At 46.5% G+C, this 19,493-nt stretch overlaps 1 long non-coding RNA gene across 1 annotated transcript; it reads left to right on the forward strand.

Moving 5' to 3' along the window:
* Positions 1-3,408: 3,408 nt before the first annotated feature.
* On the forward strand, positions 3,409-13,642 carry LOC135824785 (uncharacterized). The gene is made up of 4 exons (XR_010554948.1): positions 3,409-3,562; positions 5,219-5,389; positions 7,046-7,216; positions 13,516-13,642. It is a non-coding gene; the product is annotated as an uncharacterized LOC135824785 (long non-coding RNA).
* The last annotated feature ends 5,851 nt before the right edge of the window (positions 13,643-19,493 follow it).

Below are 19,493 nucleotides of genomic sequence, written 5' to 3' on the forward strand. Positions count from 1 at the left end.
AAAGTAGCGTATCCGCTGAAGCGAGGTCTTGTCTTTGAAAATTTTGTTTTTCCTTCTCTGGTTCGGCCTTATTATCTTCAGCGCAGCGCTAACGGGTCCAGAAGGAACCAAAAATAGATATCCTTAGCTTAAAAAACGCTAACGTAAACGCAAACCTTTCCGTACTTCGGATCGTTCAAGCTGACTTTTCCCTTAGCACAAAGTACGTTATAGTTGAGACGAAGTAGTCGTGACCACCATGGCGATATGAATTTTCGTGGAAACAGATGCGGGAAATTCAAAATTTTGAACCAGGGATTAGTTTGCTGTCGTTCCGAAAGAATACCTTGGCGAGGTCTCTGGAATAGCAAAAGCACGGCGAAAATGAGTTTTCGCTGTTCCCAGGTCCTTGGAAACCCTTTCCTAAACGCAGCACCGAAGACTGTAAGGGTTCTCCAGCTCCAGCACGTCTGGGAGAGGCCGATGAATTTCTTCCTCAGGAGTGCCGTGGAACTGGTCCTTTGTTTCCCAGATGGGATAGAGGGAGAAAGGTACGAAGCAGGGGACGCAGAAATTGTCAACTGAAAGGCAAAACTCGCCAAAAAAGCTAAATGTCACAAGAGGAAGCAATCTCGACTCTCGATCTCATCTCGATCTGCACGACGTGCTTTTTATCTCCCGCCAGTTACAAAACAATGCGAGTTTTTGCATTTTTTGCAGAATTTCCATAACGAACGTCGGCCCATTATTTTGAGCTCTGTAACGTTTTTCCATTATCCGATAACGTCTTTTGTCACGGCTGGGAGTGAGTACCGTAAAAGTTAGCGTTATCATACTTTTGCTAAGGATGTCTAATGATTATATTCTGTTCCCGTATGTCACATGACTACCGCCTTGGAGTCGACCAATGACAGATCAAAATACGCGGGCTGGACAGCGCGATCCTGCTTCCTGAATGATGATGGAACTAGTTCCACTGCCCGTCGTCAAATGACGACGGGCAGTGGACGGAATCCACTGCCCGTCGTCACTTGACGACGGGAAGTGGACAGAATCCACTGCCCGTCGTCACTTGACGATGAGCAGCGGACAGAATCCACTCATGACTCCATGAGTCTACCAATTTAATGGCAAGCTTCTGTGGTCTGAAAGTACATGCAAAAGTCATGTACTCTACTCCGTGTACGGTTGTCGAAGTCACTCTCACTCAGCTCACAGCCTCATACAGTATACAGGACTCGAGTCACAGAATGGTTCATGTAAACTCAAAGATTGTGAGTGATCTCCTTGCGACATTGGCTTGGGGGGAAGTTGGGTGCATATGGGAAACACGTTCCAGTCACTCATACTCGGTCAGTACCGCTGTTCATCCAGCCCTTCCCGCTATCGCGGCGCGGGCTGGATTCCGCTGTACTGCCCTTGTACTCGTGCAGGAACCTGTACTTCTGTCTGCATGATGGTAATATTTTAGATCAGTAAAAAATTCTCGGAGCCAAAAACTCAAAGCAAGATGACAAAAATCCGGCATCCTGTTTTTATGCTACATTCTTCTCCTGTTACGTTTCTCTGTCATCTAATTTCTAGTTGTCAATTGTACTGTGCCAACGGTCGCCCATGGCCGTGGTGACAAGAGAGTTCTGTCATACCTTCAACAAGTGAATTACACATGTGACACTGGTTATAGTATAAATGGATCAGTAACAGCAACTTGCAGTGCTTACGGAAATTTGACAGAGCCGAAGCCTACCTGCAACAGTAAGTTGTTAGAACATTGCTCTTTCATTTATCTGTTGTCAAGACATCTTTGAGCAAGCACACATACCTATGCCACCTTTCTCTTTGTAACCACTGCCACATGGAACTCACTCCCGGCTGCCATTCGTGCTGTATCCAGTCCGAGTTTTTTTTATATCTCTTGTCCGCACACACTCTGCTACCACCGGTTATCAGCCCTCTGGGTTCATTTCACATAGAGTAGCAATGTCATAGGACACTGTGTAAATTTGCTACCACCTTATCAGCCCTCTGTGTTCAAGCTGACTTTTCCCTTAGCACAAAGTACGTTATAGTTGAGACGAAGTAGTCGTGACAACCATGGCGATATGAATTTTCGTGGAAACAGATGCGGGAAATTCAAAATTTTGAACCAGGGATTAGTTTGCTGTCGTTCCGAAAGAATACCTTGGCGAGGTCTCTGGAATAGCAAAAGCACGGCGAAAATGAGTTTTCGCTGTTCCCAGGTCCTTGGAAACCCTTTCCTAAACGCAGCACCGAAGACTGTAAGGGTTCTCCAGCTCCAGCACGTCTGGGAGAGGCCGATGAATTTCTTCCTCAGGAGTGCCGTGGAACTGGTCCTTTGTTTCCCAGATGGGATAGAGGGAGAAAGGTACGAAGCAGGGGACGCAGAAATTGTCAACTGAAAGGCAAAACTCGCCAAAAAAGCTAAATGTCACAAGAGGAAGCAATCTCGACTCTCGATCTCATCTCGATCTGCACGACGTGCTTTTTATCTCCCGCCAGTTACAAAACAATGCGAGTTTTTGCATTTTTTGCAGAATTTCCATAACGAACGTCGGCCCATTATTTTGAGCTCTGTAACGTTTTTCCGTTATCCGATAACGTCTTTTGTCACGGCTGGGAGTGAGTACCGTAAAAGTTAGCGTTATCATACTTTTGCTAAGGATGTCTAATGATTATATTCTGTTCCCGTATGTCACATGACTACCGCCTTGGAGTCGACCAATGACAGATCAAAATACGCGGGCTGGACAGCGCGATCCTGCTTCCTGAATGATGATGGAACTAGTTCCACTGCCCGTCGTCAAATGACGACGGGCAGTGGACGGAATCCACTGCCCGTCGTCACTTGACGACAAACAGAATCCACTGCCCGTTGTCACTTGACGATGGGCAGCGGACAGAATCCACTCATGACTCCATGAGTCTACCAATTTAATGGCAAGCTTCTGTGGTCTGAAAGTACATGCAAAAGTCATGTACTCTACTCCGTGTACGGTTGTCGAAGTCACTCTCACTCAGCTCACAGCCTCATACAGTATACAGGACTCGAGTCACAGAATGGTTCATGTAAACTCAAAGATTGTGAGTGATCTCCTTGCGACATTGGCTTGGGGGGAAGTTGGGTGCATATGGGAAACACGTTCCAGTCACTCATACTCGGTCAGTACCGCTGTTCATCCAGCCCTTCCCGCTATCGCGGCGCGGGCTGGATTCCGCTGTACTGCCCTTGTACTCGTGCAGGAACCTGTACTTCTGTCTGCATGATGGTAATATTTTAGATCAGTAAAAAATCCTCGGAGCCAAAAACTCAAAGGAAGATGACAAAAATCCGGCATCCTGTTTTTATGCTACATTCTTCTCCTGTTACGTTTCTCTGTCATCTAATTTCTAGTTGTCAATTGTACTGTGCCAACGGTCGCCCATGGCCGTGGTGACAAGAGAGTTCTGTCATACCTTCAACAAGTGAATTACACATGTGACACTGGTTATAGTATAAATGGATCAGTAACAGCAACTTGCAGTGCTTACGGAACTTTGACAGAGCCGAAGCCTACCTGCAACAGTAAGTTGTTAGAACATTGCTCTTTCATTTATCTGTTGTCAAGACATCTTTGAGCAAGCACACATACCTATGCCACCTTTCTCTTTGTAACCACTGCCACATGGAACTCACTCCCGCCTGCCATTCGTGCTGTATCCAGTCCGAGTTTTTTTTATATCTCTTGTCCGCACACACTCTGCTACCACCGGTTATCAGCCCTCTGGGTTCATTTCACATAGAGTAGCAATGTCATAGGACACTGTGTAAATTTGCTACCACCTTATCAGCCCTCTGTGTTCAAGCTGACTTTTCCCTTAGCACAAAGTACGTTATAGTTGAGACGAAGTAGTCGTGACAAACATGGCGATATGAATTTTCGTGGAAACAGATGCGGGAAATTCAAAATTTTGAACCAGGGATTAGTTTGCTGTCGTTCCGAAAGAATACCTTGGCGAGGTCTCTGGAATAGCAAAAGCACGGCGAAAATGAGTTTTCGCTGTTCCCAGGTCCTTGGAAACCCTTTCCTAAACGCAGCACCGAAGACTGTAAGGGTTCTCCAGCTCCAGCACGTCTGGGAGAGGCCGATGAATTTCTTCCTCAGGAGTGCCGTGGAACTGGTCCTTTGTTTCCCAGATGGGATAGAGGGAGAAAGGTACGAAGCAGGGGACGCAGAAATTGTCAACTGAAAGGCAAAACTCGCCAAAAAAGCTAAATGTCACAAGAGGAAGCAATCTCGACTCTCGATCTCATCTCGATCTGCACGACGTGCTTTTTATCTCCCGCCAGTTACAAAACAATGCGAGTTTTTGCATTTTTTGCAGAATTTCCATAACGAACGTCGGCCCATTATTTTGAGCTCTGTAACGTTTTTCCGTTATCCGATAACGTCTTTTGTCACGGCTGGGAGTGAGTACCGTAAAAGTTAGCGTTATCATACTTTTGCTAAGGATGTCTAATGATTATATTCTGTTCCCGTATGTCACATGACTACCGCCTTGGAGTCGACCAATGACAGATCAAAATACGCGGGCTGGACAGCGCGATCCTGCTTGCTGAATGATGATGGAACTAGTTCCACTGCCCGTCGTCAAATGACGACGGGCAGTGGACGGAATCCACTGCCCGTCGTCACTTGACGACAAACAGAATCCACTGCCCGTTGTCACTTGACGATGGGCAGTGGACAGAATCCACTCATGACTCCATGAGTCTACCAATTTAATGGCAAGCTTCTGTGGTCTGAAAGTACATGCAAAAGTCATGTACTCTACTCCGTGTACGGTTGTCGAAGTCACTCTCACTCAGCTCACAGCCTCATACAGTATACAGGACTCGAGTCACAGAATGGTTCATGTAAACTCAAAGATTGTGAGTGATCTCCTTGCGACATTGGCTTGGGGGAAGTTGGGTGCATATGGGAAACACGTTCCAGTCACTCATACTCGGTCAGTACCGCTGTTCATCCAGCCCTTCCCGCTATCGCGGCGCGGGCTGGATTCCGCTGTATTGCCCTTGTACTCGTGCAGGAACCTGTACTTCTGTCTGCATGATGGTTATATTTTAGATCAGTAAAAAATCCTCGGAGCCAAAAACTCAAAGGAAGATGACAAAAATCCGGCATCCTGTTTTTATGCTACATTCTTCTCCTGTTACGTTTCTCTGTCATCTAATTTCTAGTTGTCAATTGTACTGTGCCAACGGTCGCCCATGGCCGTGGTGACAAGAGAGTTCTGTCATACCTTCAACAAGTGAATTACACATGTGACACTGGTTATAGTATAAATGGATCAGTAACAGCAACTTGCAGTGCTTACGGAACTTTGACAGAGCCGAAGCCTACCTGCAACAGTAAGTTGTTAGAACATTGCTCTTTCATTTATCTGTTGTCAAGACATCTTTGAGCAAGCACACATACCTATGCCACCTTTCTCTTTGTAACCACTGCCACATGGAACTCACTCCCGCCTGCCATTCGTGCTGTATCCAGTCCGAGTTTTTTTTATATCTCTTGTCCGCACACACTCTGCTACCACCGGTTATCAGCCCTCTGGGTTCATTCCACATAGAGTAGCAATGTCATAGGACACTGTGTAAATTTGCTACCACCTTATCAGCCCTCTGTGTTCAAGCTGACTTTTCCCTTAGCACAAAGTACGTTATAGTTGAGACGAAGTAGTCGTGACAACCATGGCGATATGAATTTTCGTGAAAACAGATGCGGGAAATTCAAAATTTTGAACCAGGGATTAGTTTGCTGTCGTTCCGAAAGAATACCTTGGCGAGGTCTCTGGAATAGCAAAAGCACGGCGAAAATGAGTTTTCGCTGTTCCCAGGTCCTTGGAAACCCTTTCCTAAACGCAGCACCGAAGACTGTAAGGGTTCTCCAGCTCCAGCACGTCTGGGAGAGGCCGATGAATTTCTTCCTCAGGAGTGCCGTGGAACTGGTCCTTTGTTTCCCAGATGGGATAGAGGGAGAAAGGTACGAAGCAGGGGACGCAGAAATTGTCAACTGAAAGGCAAAACTCGCCAAAAAAGCTAAATGTCACAAGAGGAAGCAATCTCGACTCTCGATCTCATCTCGATCTGCACGACGTGCTTTTTATCTCCCGCCAGTTACAAAACAATGCGAGTTTTTGCATTTTTTGCAGAATTTCCATAACGAACGTCGGCCCGTTATTTTGAGCTCTGTAACGTTTTTCCGTTATCCGATAACGTCTTTTGTCACGGCTGGGAGTGAGTACCGTAAAAGTTAGTGTTATCATACTTTTGCTAAGGATGTCTAATGATTATATTCTATTCCCGTATGTCACATGACTGCCGCCTTGGAGTCGACCAATGACAGATCAAAATACGTGGGCTGGACAGCGCGATCCTGCTTGCTGAATGATGATGGAACTAGTTCCACTGCCCGTCGTCAAATGACGACGGGCAGTGGACGGAATCCACTGCCCGTCGTCACTTGACGACAAACAGAATCCACTGCCCGTTGTCACTTGACGATGGGCAGTGGACAGAATCCACTCATGACTCCATGAGTCTACCAATTTAATGGCAAGCTTCTGTGGTCTGAAAGTACATGCAAAAGTCATGTACTCTACTCCGTGTACGGTTGTCGAAGTCACTCTCACTCAGCTCACAGCCTCATACAGTATACAGGACTCGAGTCACAGAATGGTTCATGTAAACTCAAAGATTGTGAGTGATCTCCTTGCGACATTGGCTTGGGGGAAGTTGGGTGCATATGGGAAACACGTTCCAGTCACTCATACTCGGTCAGTACCGCTGTTCATCCAGCCCTTCCCGCTATCGCGGCGCGGGCTGGATTCCGCTGTATTGCCCTTGTACTCGTGCAGGAACCTGTACTTCTGTCTGCATGATGGTTATATTTTAGATCAGTAAAAAATCCTCGGAGCCAAAAACTCAAAGGAAGATGACAAAAATCCGGCATCCTGTTTTTATGCTACATTCTTCTCCTGTTACGTTTCTCTGTCATCTAATTTCTAGTTGTCAATTGTACTGTGCCAACGGTCGCCCATGGCCGTGGTGACAAGAGAGTTCTGTCATACCTTCAACAAGTGAATTACACATGTGACACTGGTTATAGTATAAATGGATCAGTAACAGCAACTTGCAGTGCTTACGGAACTTTGACAGAGCCGAAGCCTACCTGCAACAGTAAGTTGTTAGAACATTGCTCTTTCATTTATCTGTTGTCAAGACATCTTTGAGCAAGCACACATACCTATGCCACCTTTCTCTTTGTAACCACTGCCACATGGAACTCACTCCCGCCTGCCATTCGTGCTGTATCCAGTCCGAGTTTTTTTTATATCTCTTGTCCGCACACACTCTGCTACCACCGGTTATCAGCCCTCTGGGTTCATTCCACATAGAGTAGCAATGTCATAGGACACTGTGTAAATTTGCTACCACCTTATCAGCCCTCTGTGTTCAAGCTGACTTTTCCCTTAGCACAAAGTACGTTATAGTTGAGACGAAGTAGTCGTGACAACCATGGCGATATGAATTTTCGTGGAAACAGATGCGGGAAATTCAAAATTTTGAACCAGGGATTAGTTTGCTGTCGTTCCGAAAGAATACCTTGGCGAGGTCTCTGGAATAGCAAAAGCACGGCGAAAATGAGTTTTCGCTGTTCCCAGGTCCTTGGAAACCCTTTCCTAAACGCAGCACCGAAGACTGTAAGGGTTCTCCAGCTCCAGCACGTCTGGGAGAGGCCGATGAATTTCTTCCTCAGGAGTGCCGTGGAACTGGTCCTTTGTTTCCCAGATGGGATAGAGGGAGAAAGGTACGAAGCAGGGGACGCAGAAATTGTCAACTGAAAGGCAAAACTCGCCAAAAAAGCTAAATGTCACAAGAGGAAGCAATCTCGACTCTCGATCTCATCTCGATCTGCACGACGTGCTTTTTATCTCCCGCCAGTTACAAAACAATGCGAGTTTTTGCATTTTTTGCAGAATTTCCATAACGAACGTCGGCCCGTTATTTTGAGCTCTGTAACGTTTTTCCGTTATCCGATAACGTCTTTTGTCACGGCTGGGAGTGAGTACCGTAAAAGTTAGTGTTATCATACTTTTGCTAAGGATGTCTAATGATTATATTCTATTCCCGTATGTCACATGACTGCCGCCTTGGTGTCGACCAATGACAGATCAAAATACGTGGGCTGGACAGCGCGATCCTGCTTGCTGAATGATGATGGAACTAGTTCCACTGCCCGTCGTCAAATGACGACGGGCAGTGGACGGAATCCACTGCCCGCCGTCACTTGACGACGGGAAGTGGACAGAATCCACTGCCCGTCGTCACTTGACGATGGGCAGTGGACAGAATCCACTCATGACTCCATGAGTCTACCAATTTAATGGCAAGCTTCTGTGGTCTGAAATTACATGCAAAAGTCATGTACTCTACTCCGTGTACGGTTGTCGAAGTCACTCTCACTCAGCTCACAGCCTCATACAGTATAGACCTTATTCGATCACGTGATTTTTCGGGCGCCTTCGAGGATGCGCACGCGGCACTCGGACGCGTGATCCGGACGAGTGGCAAAAAGGCCTCAGCTGAGCATCACGGAAATTTGTTTTGAATGTATTTTCAATATCGGAGTTCGTCTCCTTCCTTTTCTCGAAGTACTTTCATGCAGGTTTGTCAGGTGTTAGGAGCAGTAAGCAGTCTTCTTGTAGTTTTGAGTGTTCTAGCAGTGATGGCGGTTCAAGACTTGTCCGAAATCTATCTCGATTTGGATAAAGCGTGCAAGACGCGGTATGCCGAGAAGCTGGCGTTTGTCAGGTGTTAGGAGCAGTAAGCAGTCTTCTTGTAGTTTTGAGTGTTCTAGCAGTGATGGCGGTTCAAGAGTTGTCCGAAATCTATCGCGATTTGGATAGAGCGGGCAAGACGCGGTATGCCGAGAAGCTGGCGTTCATCGGCTCGGACCAGGACCCCTACGTGACGAGCAGATCTCTCACGCCTGGTGCCACACCTGATTTCCCCAGCGTGGAGTATCCTGATTTGTACCACTATCTCGTGAACGCGCCGAGTCCCTGCACGAAAGAGGAGATGAAGGCGTACAAAAGCTTGGAGGGGTACCAGTTTTTCGTTGCTGGTTGGGTTGGCAATGTCGTCACCTTTCCTGCAACTGCGGATGGCAAGAGAGCATTTGTGATGGCGAAGGTCCGTCACTCCCAATCCGTGTCCTCTGCTGAGCTGCAGCCTTGGGTGGCAGCTGACATGGATGGGAGTGTGCTTTGTGCCCACTGTACGTGTATGGCTGGCCTGGGTGAGGCATGCTCCCACATTGCCACCTTGCTATTTACTCTGGTGGCCAGGACGGATTTCGTGAAAGAAAATTCCGCCTGCACCTCCACGCAATGTCAGTGGATTGCCCCATCCCTGCAGCCTGTGCAGTATGCCAGGATATGCGAGATGGATTTCGCCGCGCCGAGCAGCAAGCGCACTAAGCCAGCAGCAGCCAGTGTGGAGGTCACCACACAACTGCCGACATACACTGTGCCAACCACCAGTGAAGTCAACGAGTTCTTTTCTGGTCTTGCCTCCACGCAGAGCAAGCCAGGGATACTATCAATTGTTCCTGGTTTCTGCGAGAGGTATGTCCCAACCCGCCCAGCTGGGTTCCCAGCTTATATCACCGACCTCTATGATGAGGCAATGCTAGACGCATCACTCGATGTGTTGCTGAACCGGTGTGATGATGTTTTGAAGGGCATGGGAGTGACAGCAGCAGAATCGGCTGCTGTTGAAAAGGCAACCCGCGATCAGAGCAAGAGCAAGCTGTGGTTCAGGTTCCGCGCAGGGCGTGTGACAGCTTCAAAGTTCCGTGATGCTGCTCACACACCCCCTGCGAACCCATCATCATCTCTAATTCGTGCAATTTGCTACCCCGATGCATATCAGTTTTCCTCTGCAGCGACCACTTGGGGTTTGGAGCATGAGCAGACTGCCCGAGACTGCTACGTCAAACTGTTTGAGCCTAACCACTGCGACTTCAAAGTTACTGATTCAGGATTCGTCATCTCCACCACTCATCCGTATCTCGGTGCCAGTCCTGATGGAAACATCAATTGTACTTGCTGCGGATATGGCGTCCTTGAGGTGAAATGCCCTTTCAAAGCTGTGAACAAGTCCTTCCATGATCTGGCAAAGGACACCGACTTCTGTTTGAAGGAGGTCGATGGAAAATTCCATTTGCGCCTTGGTCACAAGTATGCATACCAAGTGCAAGCACAGATGTTTGTATGCAAGGCAGCACATTCGGATTTTGTGGTGTGGAGCGTGCGGGAATGTGTAGTCATCCGCGTTCATCCAGATCCAGATTTCCACAAGACAGTCCAAGCCATCACGTCTTTCTACAAGGCTGGCGTGCTGCCAGAGATTGTCGGCAAGTATTTTACAAAATCCTTCAAATCTACTGCCGCCAATTCTGATGGAGCTGTATGCACTTGCAACGAGGATAAGGACGGCGACGTGGTGGAATGCTCACATCCAGACTGCAGAGTTAAGACGTTTCACTTGGTATGTCTTCGCATGAAGCAGAAACCAAAACGCAAGTGGATATGTGCAGCATGCAAGAAGAAGGAATAACTGTGTGTACGGGTGTGTGTGTGTGTGTGTGTGTGTGTGTGTGTGTGTGTGTGCAACGCCATGCTAGATTCTGTTGACTCTCGCTCTTTCTTTCCTCTCTTCTCTCTTTTAGTTGTTGTCTCCCGCTTATGATAGCGGCATGGCCCGATAGGGCAGCTGTACATAGTAGTAGTAGTAGTGTATGTGTGTGTGTGTGTGTGTGTGTGTGTGCATACATGCATGTATCCTGATGCAATTATGTAACTAGGAGCTATGCCCAACCCACCAAAACTCTCACTTCTCACACAAATGATTGCACCATACATGTACATAGAAATCAACAGCCATGCTCATGCATGGCTGCAGGATCATACATTCCACCATGTCAGAAATTTGAACTTGAGTCAATATGACCACTGGGGCTTGTTATTATTATGTGCAGGCAAGCGAAAAAGATGAAATCATATGATGATTTCAAGTTGTGCTTTTTGAAACATGACGTGTGTGTGTGTATGTGTCTGTGTCTGTGTGTGTGTGTGTGTGTGTAATGGAGTGTGATTGATTGAGATGTACACATTGGTGCTAACTAGACACAGGGACAAAAGCCGTTCTTCGAGGGAGTGGTAAAATACAAGTAACATAATTTGCATTGCACTCCTGTCCAGGTAATCTATGCAGCAACAACATGCCACACGTTCCACAATACGGGACAAAAAAAGGAAAAAAACAAGTCAATACTTCTACTGGAAAGGCACCACTGAGTCGCAGCAGTTGCACAGCGCAGAGCACACCAGGACAATCTTGTCGATCGTGCACACTCCTGTTGAGGCATCACTCATCAGCATGTTCACTGGCAGGGTTGACTGCAGAATAGTGTACTTCTGCCGATAACACGTTCCACATGGATTCGTAGCCGAGACAGCTTCCTGGCCTTCTCAATGCTGATTCTCGACAGTTGCTTCTTGCCTCTTGTGAACGGAGGTATGACCAGCTCAGCGCAGTGCAGGCCAACGGCATCACTGACCGTGAATCCCCGGTCTGCCATTAGCTGATCACCCGGCAATAGCTTGTCCAACAGCCCGCAATGCTCCGTGATGTACTTATCCGATGTCCGGCCACCCCATCCTTTGGAGATGAAGGAAATAGTGCCTTGCGGGGTGATACCAATAAGAAATTTAACCGTGTTGTGGTGTTTGTAATTAGAGAAGGTTTGAGCCCTGGCCATCAGATCATGTGGCCTTTCGCAAAACACTTCAAAACAATCAATAATGCAAATGCACTTCCCAAAATGTCCGCGAAACTCCAATGGCATCGTGCGGTACAGTTCGGAGCGCTCTGGCCAGATGATCAACGGCTGCAGCCTGCCATAAAGGACGTGGATCCATTTGTGGAAGTACTTTGAGACGGTAGACTGGCTAATGCCGAAGCGATGTGCTAGATCTTGATCGTGCAAGTTGAGGCGCAGCTTCATCAGGACAATAATAAACTGCGCAAAGGACGGAAGTGCCGCTCGGTGGTGGTCGGGGATGTCCTTGCCAGCAAATGCGAACACTTTCTCCAGCACAGCAAAAGATGGGAGGCCAGTTTCATATCTCACCATGTCATCATTGGACTTGAATCCTGATATGATGGAAGACATTGCCGCCTCTGATTTTTGATGTTTCACAGTGGCTTCCAGGTGCTGTACTTTGACGGTGAGAGCAGAAATAGCAGATTTCTGTTCCTGCAACTGACCATTCAGCTGGCATTTGTCCTCTTCCAGCTGTGCCACTCTCGCCTGAAGCAAGGCTAGATCTTCATTTTCTTGTTCAGCACTATTGTCGACATGGCTGCTGGCTTCAGTGAGCTCTGGCTGAGCTGGGGACGCTGGCTCAACAGAGTCTGACGAACATGAATCTCTCGGCGCACTCTCCTCTTCGATTTCCTTGTCAGCATTACAGTCACTTTCTCCAGTCAGCACGGGCTCATGATTGCCATGGCAGGTATCTTCAGGCTGAGCTGTTGGCTTTGAAGCTGCATGCCGTCGACGTCGGGCCTTGTGGCGATCAAATTTTACGTAAGCTTTCTCACCATTTACTCGACCCTCGTCTGAAAAAACAGACGGGACGAAATCAGGGGATAGTGGATCGTCGCTCTTCTTGAACCTTACAAAGTGATCGCAGCACACCCAACTGGAAGCGTTGGGCTGCCAGTTCTTGCGCTTCAGCGCAGCAATCCACTTTGCTCTCCTGAGCTGATTAGTTGGGAACTTATAAAAGCTCTTTCCACCGCCTTTCGCGAAACGGTTAGCGCAACCAACTGCACAGCAACTCTTCACCATACTACTACACTCCCTACCCACGTCTCCCTGACCAACGACAGTGACAGCTACCCAGAACAATTCCAAAGCTCTCCTCCAAACACACTTGCCCACAACTATCAACACGCACTTTCAAAACAAAACACTTCTTGCCACTCGTCCAGTTTTTCGGAGGTTCGTGAGTGGGGTCCACGTGACCCGTGACGTGTATCGAATAAGGTCTATACAGGACTCAAGTCACAGAATGGTTCATGTAAACTCAAAGATTGTGAGTGATCTCCTTGCGACATTGGCTTGGGGGGAAGTTGGGTGCATATGGGAAACACGTTCCAGTCACTCATACTCGGTCAGTACCGCTGTTCATCCAGCCCTTCCCGCTATCGCGGCGCGGGCTGGATTCCGCGGTACTGCCCTTGTACTCGCGCAGGAACCTGTACTTCTGTCTGCATGATGGTTATATTTTAGATCAGTAAAAATTCTCGGAGCTAAAAACTCAAAGCAAGATGACAAAAATCCGGCATCCTGTTTTTATGCTACATTCTTCTCCTGTTACGTTTCTCTGTCATGTCATTTCCAGTTGTCAATTGTACTGTGCCAACGGTCGCCCATGGCCGTGGTGACAAGAGAGTTCTGTCATACCTTCAACAAGTGAATTACACATGTGACACTGGTTATAGTATAAATGGATCAGTAACAGCAACTTGCAGTGCTTACGGAACTTTGACAGAGCCGAAGCCTGCCTGCAACAGTAAGTTGTTAGAACATTGCTCTTTCATTTATCTGTTGTCAAGACATCTTTGAGCAAGCACACATACCTATGCCACCTTTCTATTTGTAACCACTGCCACATGGAACTCACTCCCGGCTGCCATTCGTGTTGTATCCAGTCCGAGTTTTTTTATATCTCTTGTCCGCACACACTCTGCTACCACCGGTTATCAGCCCTCTGGGTTCATTCCACATAGAGTAGCAATGTCATAGGACACTGTGTAAATTTGCTACCACCTTATCAGCCCTCTGTGTTCATTTCACGTAGAGTAGCAATGTCATAGGACACTGTGTAAATTTGCTACTTCCATGTATCTTTATATCAATTTCCTTTTCTGTTTACTGTCTCTTCGGCTTCTTCTTCATTATCAGCCATTGGCGGACACAATCACTCTATACAATCACCTTCTGACGATGGGTGACTGGCCCGAAATGTCAATAATTTTTCCCACATCACTAATAAAAGAATTTTCAGCCAGCGCATGCGCCAAGAGTGAATATAAACTAAATAGAGCGGTTGTCAGTTGACAAACCCTCCTTATATTAATAACCTTCTTGTTCTAAGAACGATGTCGAATTCAGCAACACCGTCCTTCGTGGGCGTGTTGAACAGTTATAAAGAAGCAGTTTGCACATCCTTGTGTCCATGCCTTACTGTGTTCTTGTTCTGCTAGTTGTGAATTGCACAGTGCCAACACTCATGAATGGCAATGCGGACAAGACAATGGTGTCCTATCTTCAGAGTGTGAATTACACGTGTAATACTGGTTATATAATGAATGGATCTGCAACAGCAATGTGCAGTGCTGATGGAACTCTACAAATACCTACTTGCAACAGTAAGTGCAAACAATGTAAACTATGACGTAGTTTTAAGCATAATCTGAGAATTGTTCCTACTGTCCCCTCTACATTTACAAATCTAGCTATATTCTTGGTGACACAAAACTAACTATATTCTTGGTGACACAAACCTAACTATATTCTTGGTGACACAGAACTACTTCCTCCTCGTCATCGAAATTGTCGCAGTTTGACTTTTGACATAAAACGGGGAATTTACTCACCAGCACTCGTACCAGAGGCAAGGAATTGGACATAGGCGATAGTCATCAGTATAGGGTGACGGCAAAGTTCTATTTTCTGTTATTGGAAGCTGAGATCTTTGAACTAGACGCGGTTTCTTCGCTGATGTCGCTGCGATAGTAATTTCGACTCGTTGAGATCAGTCAGGCGTTGCAGCCCGCACATTTCTCGTGCTTATGGCCATTCACTCAAGCTTCATCACTGTTTTACCTCAGCTGGGGTGAGAATGACTTCGTGGAACAAGTAGCAGCGCTTGGAGAAACATTGAGGGGTCAGCAAACTAAATGTATGCAATATCGATAAAATTTGTCGCTCTGGCTGAGACACTCAGTACATGATTGTACCTGCAAGAGCCGTGTAGACTCTACACGTAGTGCTAGTGATGCACGCGCAGATGCCGTACCAGTGATGCAGAAAAAGAGGGCGCGCTTGACGTGACAGTACACTTACCCGCATGAGCTGTGACCACACAGCTAAAATAAATGGGCATGCCACGGCTAAAAAAAGTTCATTTCAAGATCGAGGTGATTCCGCCGATCGTAATCAACCTCGCAACGATCGTGTATTCTTACTTCGTTGGTGGTGAAGTAGAAATCATCCAGAGCTAGCAGCCGACAAGCATAGCAGGTCTTGTCCTGTTGAGAAAGTCAAAGCGTTTGAGATGAGGCGCGACCAACTTGCAACCTTCCTTGAATTATTTTGGAACGATATTTTGCGTCCATTGACAACAACGACGACGAGGCCTTCATCTCTGCGTGAAATTTCTCAGTCCAACTGTCCTGGAACGTTACTCTAGCCTTCAGACTATCATACTGTGTAATAAGTTTTGAATGGTTTAGCTTATGGAGTTGTCAGTAACAAGTGACAAGTCACTAGTCAAACTGCGACAATTTCGATGACGCGGAGGAAGTAACTATATTCTTGGTGACACCGAACTAACTATATTCTTGGTGACACAGATGCTCACAGTGTAGGAAGCATTTGGGGTGCACACACACACGCACACACACACACACTCACACACACACACACCTGGTCCTGGTCCTGGTAAACACTGCCATTACGGTCACGTGTCCCCTTACAGGGCCGACAATATAGAACGACAAGCACGACCACGTTCGAGAGAGCCATCTCCAGCAGCTATGGATCTGGCTTATCATCGGAATTGAATCCTCTCACGGCTGCCGCTAGAACTGGCACACACACACACACACACACACACACACACACACACACACACACACACACACACACACACACACACACAGACATGCGCACACACACATACACCTACCCACACACAAACGCACAAACACCCACCCCCACACAAACGCATGCACACACACGCACATACACGCATACTCGCCTATGTAGATGCTCAGATAACTCTCTTCCGAAAGGCTCACACAAATGATGCTTGACAAGGTGCCTTCCTTTACTATGCAGGACATAGTAGTAAATGTGTAGATCACAGTTCAAAGTGAGGTTACCGCTACCAACGACTGTTAGAAATACAAAGTTAAGTTTAGTTCAGTTTTGTTTATTTATGGATTCTCCAGAGGTAAATGGATACCTATCATGGGAGTCTCACCAAACCAATAAAAGAATGAAAATAAAATTATGTATGGAGTGGAAAAAACTCAAAACCTGAGATTTTTCAAGTGTCAGTATCGGCCATTAGAAAGGTTTGGTGCCCCCCCCCCCCTTTCCAATATATTTGTCATACTTCATGTTACAGTTCGGCCTCAGGTTGTTGAATCTCTCAGTAACCTTTCGGTCTTCTACCCTGTTATCGCATGTCCTGGCTGCTTATGATCATGTTGCAGTCATGGATAGTTGTTTCATAATTCCTTTCAATGTGGTTTTCTTCTACTTCACTTTTATTGTTGGTTCAGTATCCGAGTTAAGCTTCAAAATGTGACAGCATTATCGTCTTCGAGGAACATGTATCAAAATCGAACTCTGAGGAAAGTGGCTGGTCCAAATATGGAGGTCATTGCTTGCCACCAATTGACTTGTCACTTGACTGACTCATGATTGCATCTAGGATGCACAAGATTCCCGTCGAACCCGTTGAAACAAATTATTGATCTGTGATGTATTGGCTTATTTGGCGAGCTGTCTCTTATAAATGTTAGGTGCCTCCTCCTGTACAATCTTACCTACCAGTCCGTGGGCCAGACCCTGTTTTGGCCCGATTTTTATTTTCTGCGCGGGAACCATACATGCAGACGTTATGCAGGGAAAGATGACGACGCCGGTCAGTAAATTGTTGGTCGATTTGTTGCCTACCTCGAGGCCAGTCGGTGAAATGAGGGCTTCCTTCTTCAAGACATATGTTGCCAGTTGTTAGTCAGATGCCACTCGTCTTCTAAACATCGTACTTGATGCAAACAACGCAGTTGGATGGACGGGAGGCAAGGAATTTATCGTTTTCGATTTTCACCCTATTCTGGGTTGCCATTACATTGCAGCTGGCAGCACCACGAGGGAATTTTGTGCACAAGGGAGACTAGGTGAATTCAACTCCTCAGAGATATCGCCATGACAGGGTAAGGTTATTTTAGCCCTGAAATTGTGTACAAACCAACGGCACGAAATTATGAAAATATTTATTTTTTCGCAATAATTGCATGTTTGTTGAAAAAATGTAGCCATCTTTGTATTGTGGCATCCTGGCGGTGTATTTCGTAACTATACTACATGACAATATTATTTATTAGAAATGGCAGCGATTGCAGCGATTGTGAACAATGTGCAATCAACAGCATTGGCAAAATTGATGCAGAGCTGGATGGTACTTTAGTACAATTTGCCTGTATATTGGTATTTTACACACAATGCATGAAACAGAAGAGCAAAATTATTATTGACTTATCAATTTATAGTTAGGACATGGATATGAAACCCATGACCAATGCCAATGACCCAGGGTCTGTGCACCTGCATTCAAATACATAAAAAATCCCCTGTGGCATAACCATGTACTCTGTGAATGCACATGCTTGGGGGGGGGGGGGGGGGCGATACTTGCTGCTTTACATGGTGGAAATTGTGGTACTATGCTGCTTGGCATGAATGTGCGTGTGTGTGTGCGTGTGTGTGTGTGTGTGCGTGTGTGTGTGTGTGTGTGTGTGTGTGTGCGCGTGTGCGTGTGCGTGTGCACGCTTCACTTTCCGGCTGTGTATTGATGCCTATGTAGATATCACCATGGTCAACAGGGTCAAATGCTTCCAAGGGACAACAGTGGATCATCTCATTTCTCCCACTGGAGTGGTCCTAGCTTGAAGTGATGTATGACTATCACTTCTAGCCTTGAGGCATGTACCAAACGTCAGCATGTCTGTGATATCAATACATCACACTTACATTCGAAAGCTATATGCGGGAAGGCAATCAAGTGGGCTTTTCGTCGAACACAACCCTACCAATGAAATGAAGGCAACGGGCAGAGACCACTAATGGTTTTTTTTGTTTTTGTTTTTTTTTGTTTTGTTTTTTTGAGACCGCTAATGGTAGGGCCACACAAGGTGGTTGTGCCAGTGGGGAAGACCCAGCTCAACAAGGTGTTATTGCAAGTTTGATCGGAACAGCACCCTGGTCCAAATCCTCAATATCAGTGAATCTTACTGGTCCATGTGGCTGCTGCCTTGACTCGTGATGCCTACGATTGGATGCAAGCTGCACGAAGTATGTTGCAAAGAAGAGTACAATGGATCTTGAACTTAGCACGAGAGGCGTGCACTTCGTTGATAACAGCAGAACCTTTGCATGACTGTCATAACACTCTCCTCATTGCAATTTTGTAGCCAATGCTCCATTTGTTGTAGCAGCTACCACACAACTACAAGTATGCGTTCATTGCCTGGCTGGCTTGTATAAACTTGTGAATGCAATCACGTGATGCTTCGTGCACATATGCTCCCATACTTTAGCGGATGTGCGCGTGTGTGTGTATGTGTGTTCCTGTTTATGGGTGTGTATGTTCGTGCACGTACATGTCTGTGCATTTACATGTACATGCAGACGTGTGTGGGTCTGTTGAAAAAAAGCGCATGAACACGTGTCAATTCACGTATGCATGTATGTACGGGTGTTTGGTAAACGCATTCTTTGCTCCATGCGTCCGCCATGTATGAAGGTACGAGACTTTACGTGTCATAGCTTGTGGCGGTTGTTCTGTAAATAGTAGCACCGTATCCTGGCCATCCGCAGATGCCATTTTTTTTCACTTCAATTCTGCATTGGCTCAGGTGCTGTGTTTGTAGTGTCATCCTCTCTGCATGAATTATATATATTTCTTTCCCACCTCAGTACTGTATTTGGCTTGATATTGTTGCTGTTGTACATACAAGTATTAGCACATGCATTGATCTGCGAGGGTTTGTGTTTGGAGCTCCAGCAACCTGTTGGGGTTCGTGTTGGTTGTAAATTCGTGGTCTACGGATACAATGGTCTGGCTGGTACATCGCAGAATACTAGGACCCCTTGAACGATTCTGTCAGTCGTTCCTAGGTCCACCAATTGAAGACATGTGTGTGTCAAAATGTGTCAAAAATACAGTGTTGACGAAACGGTTGGTATTACCGCTGTCGGATTTTTGCACAAGCCAAACTTGGAGGATACACTGTTGGCTAATATCTCTTTTTAATTAAATAAGCAGGAAATAGCGAAACCCTTGTACAAACCAATGGCACGAAA

The sequence above is a fragment of the Sycon ciliatum genome, chromosome 9, assembly GCF_964019385.1.
Source record: "Sycon ciliatum chromosome 9, ocSycCili1.1, whole genome shotgun sequence".
NCBI lineage: Eukaryota > Metazoa > Porifera > Calcarea > Leucosolenida > Sycettidae > Sycon > Sycon ciliatum.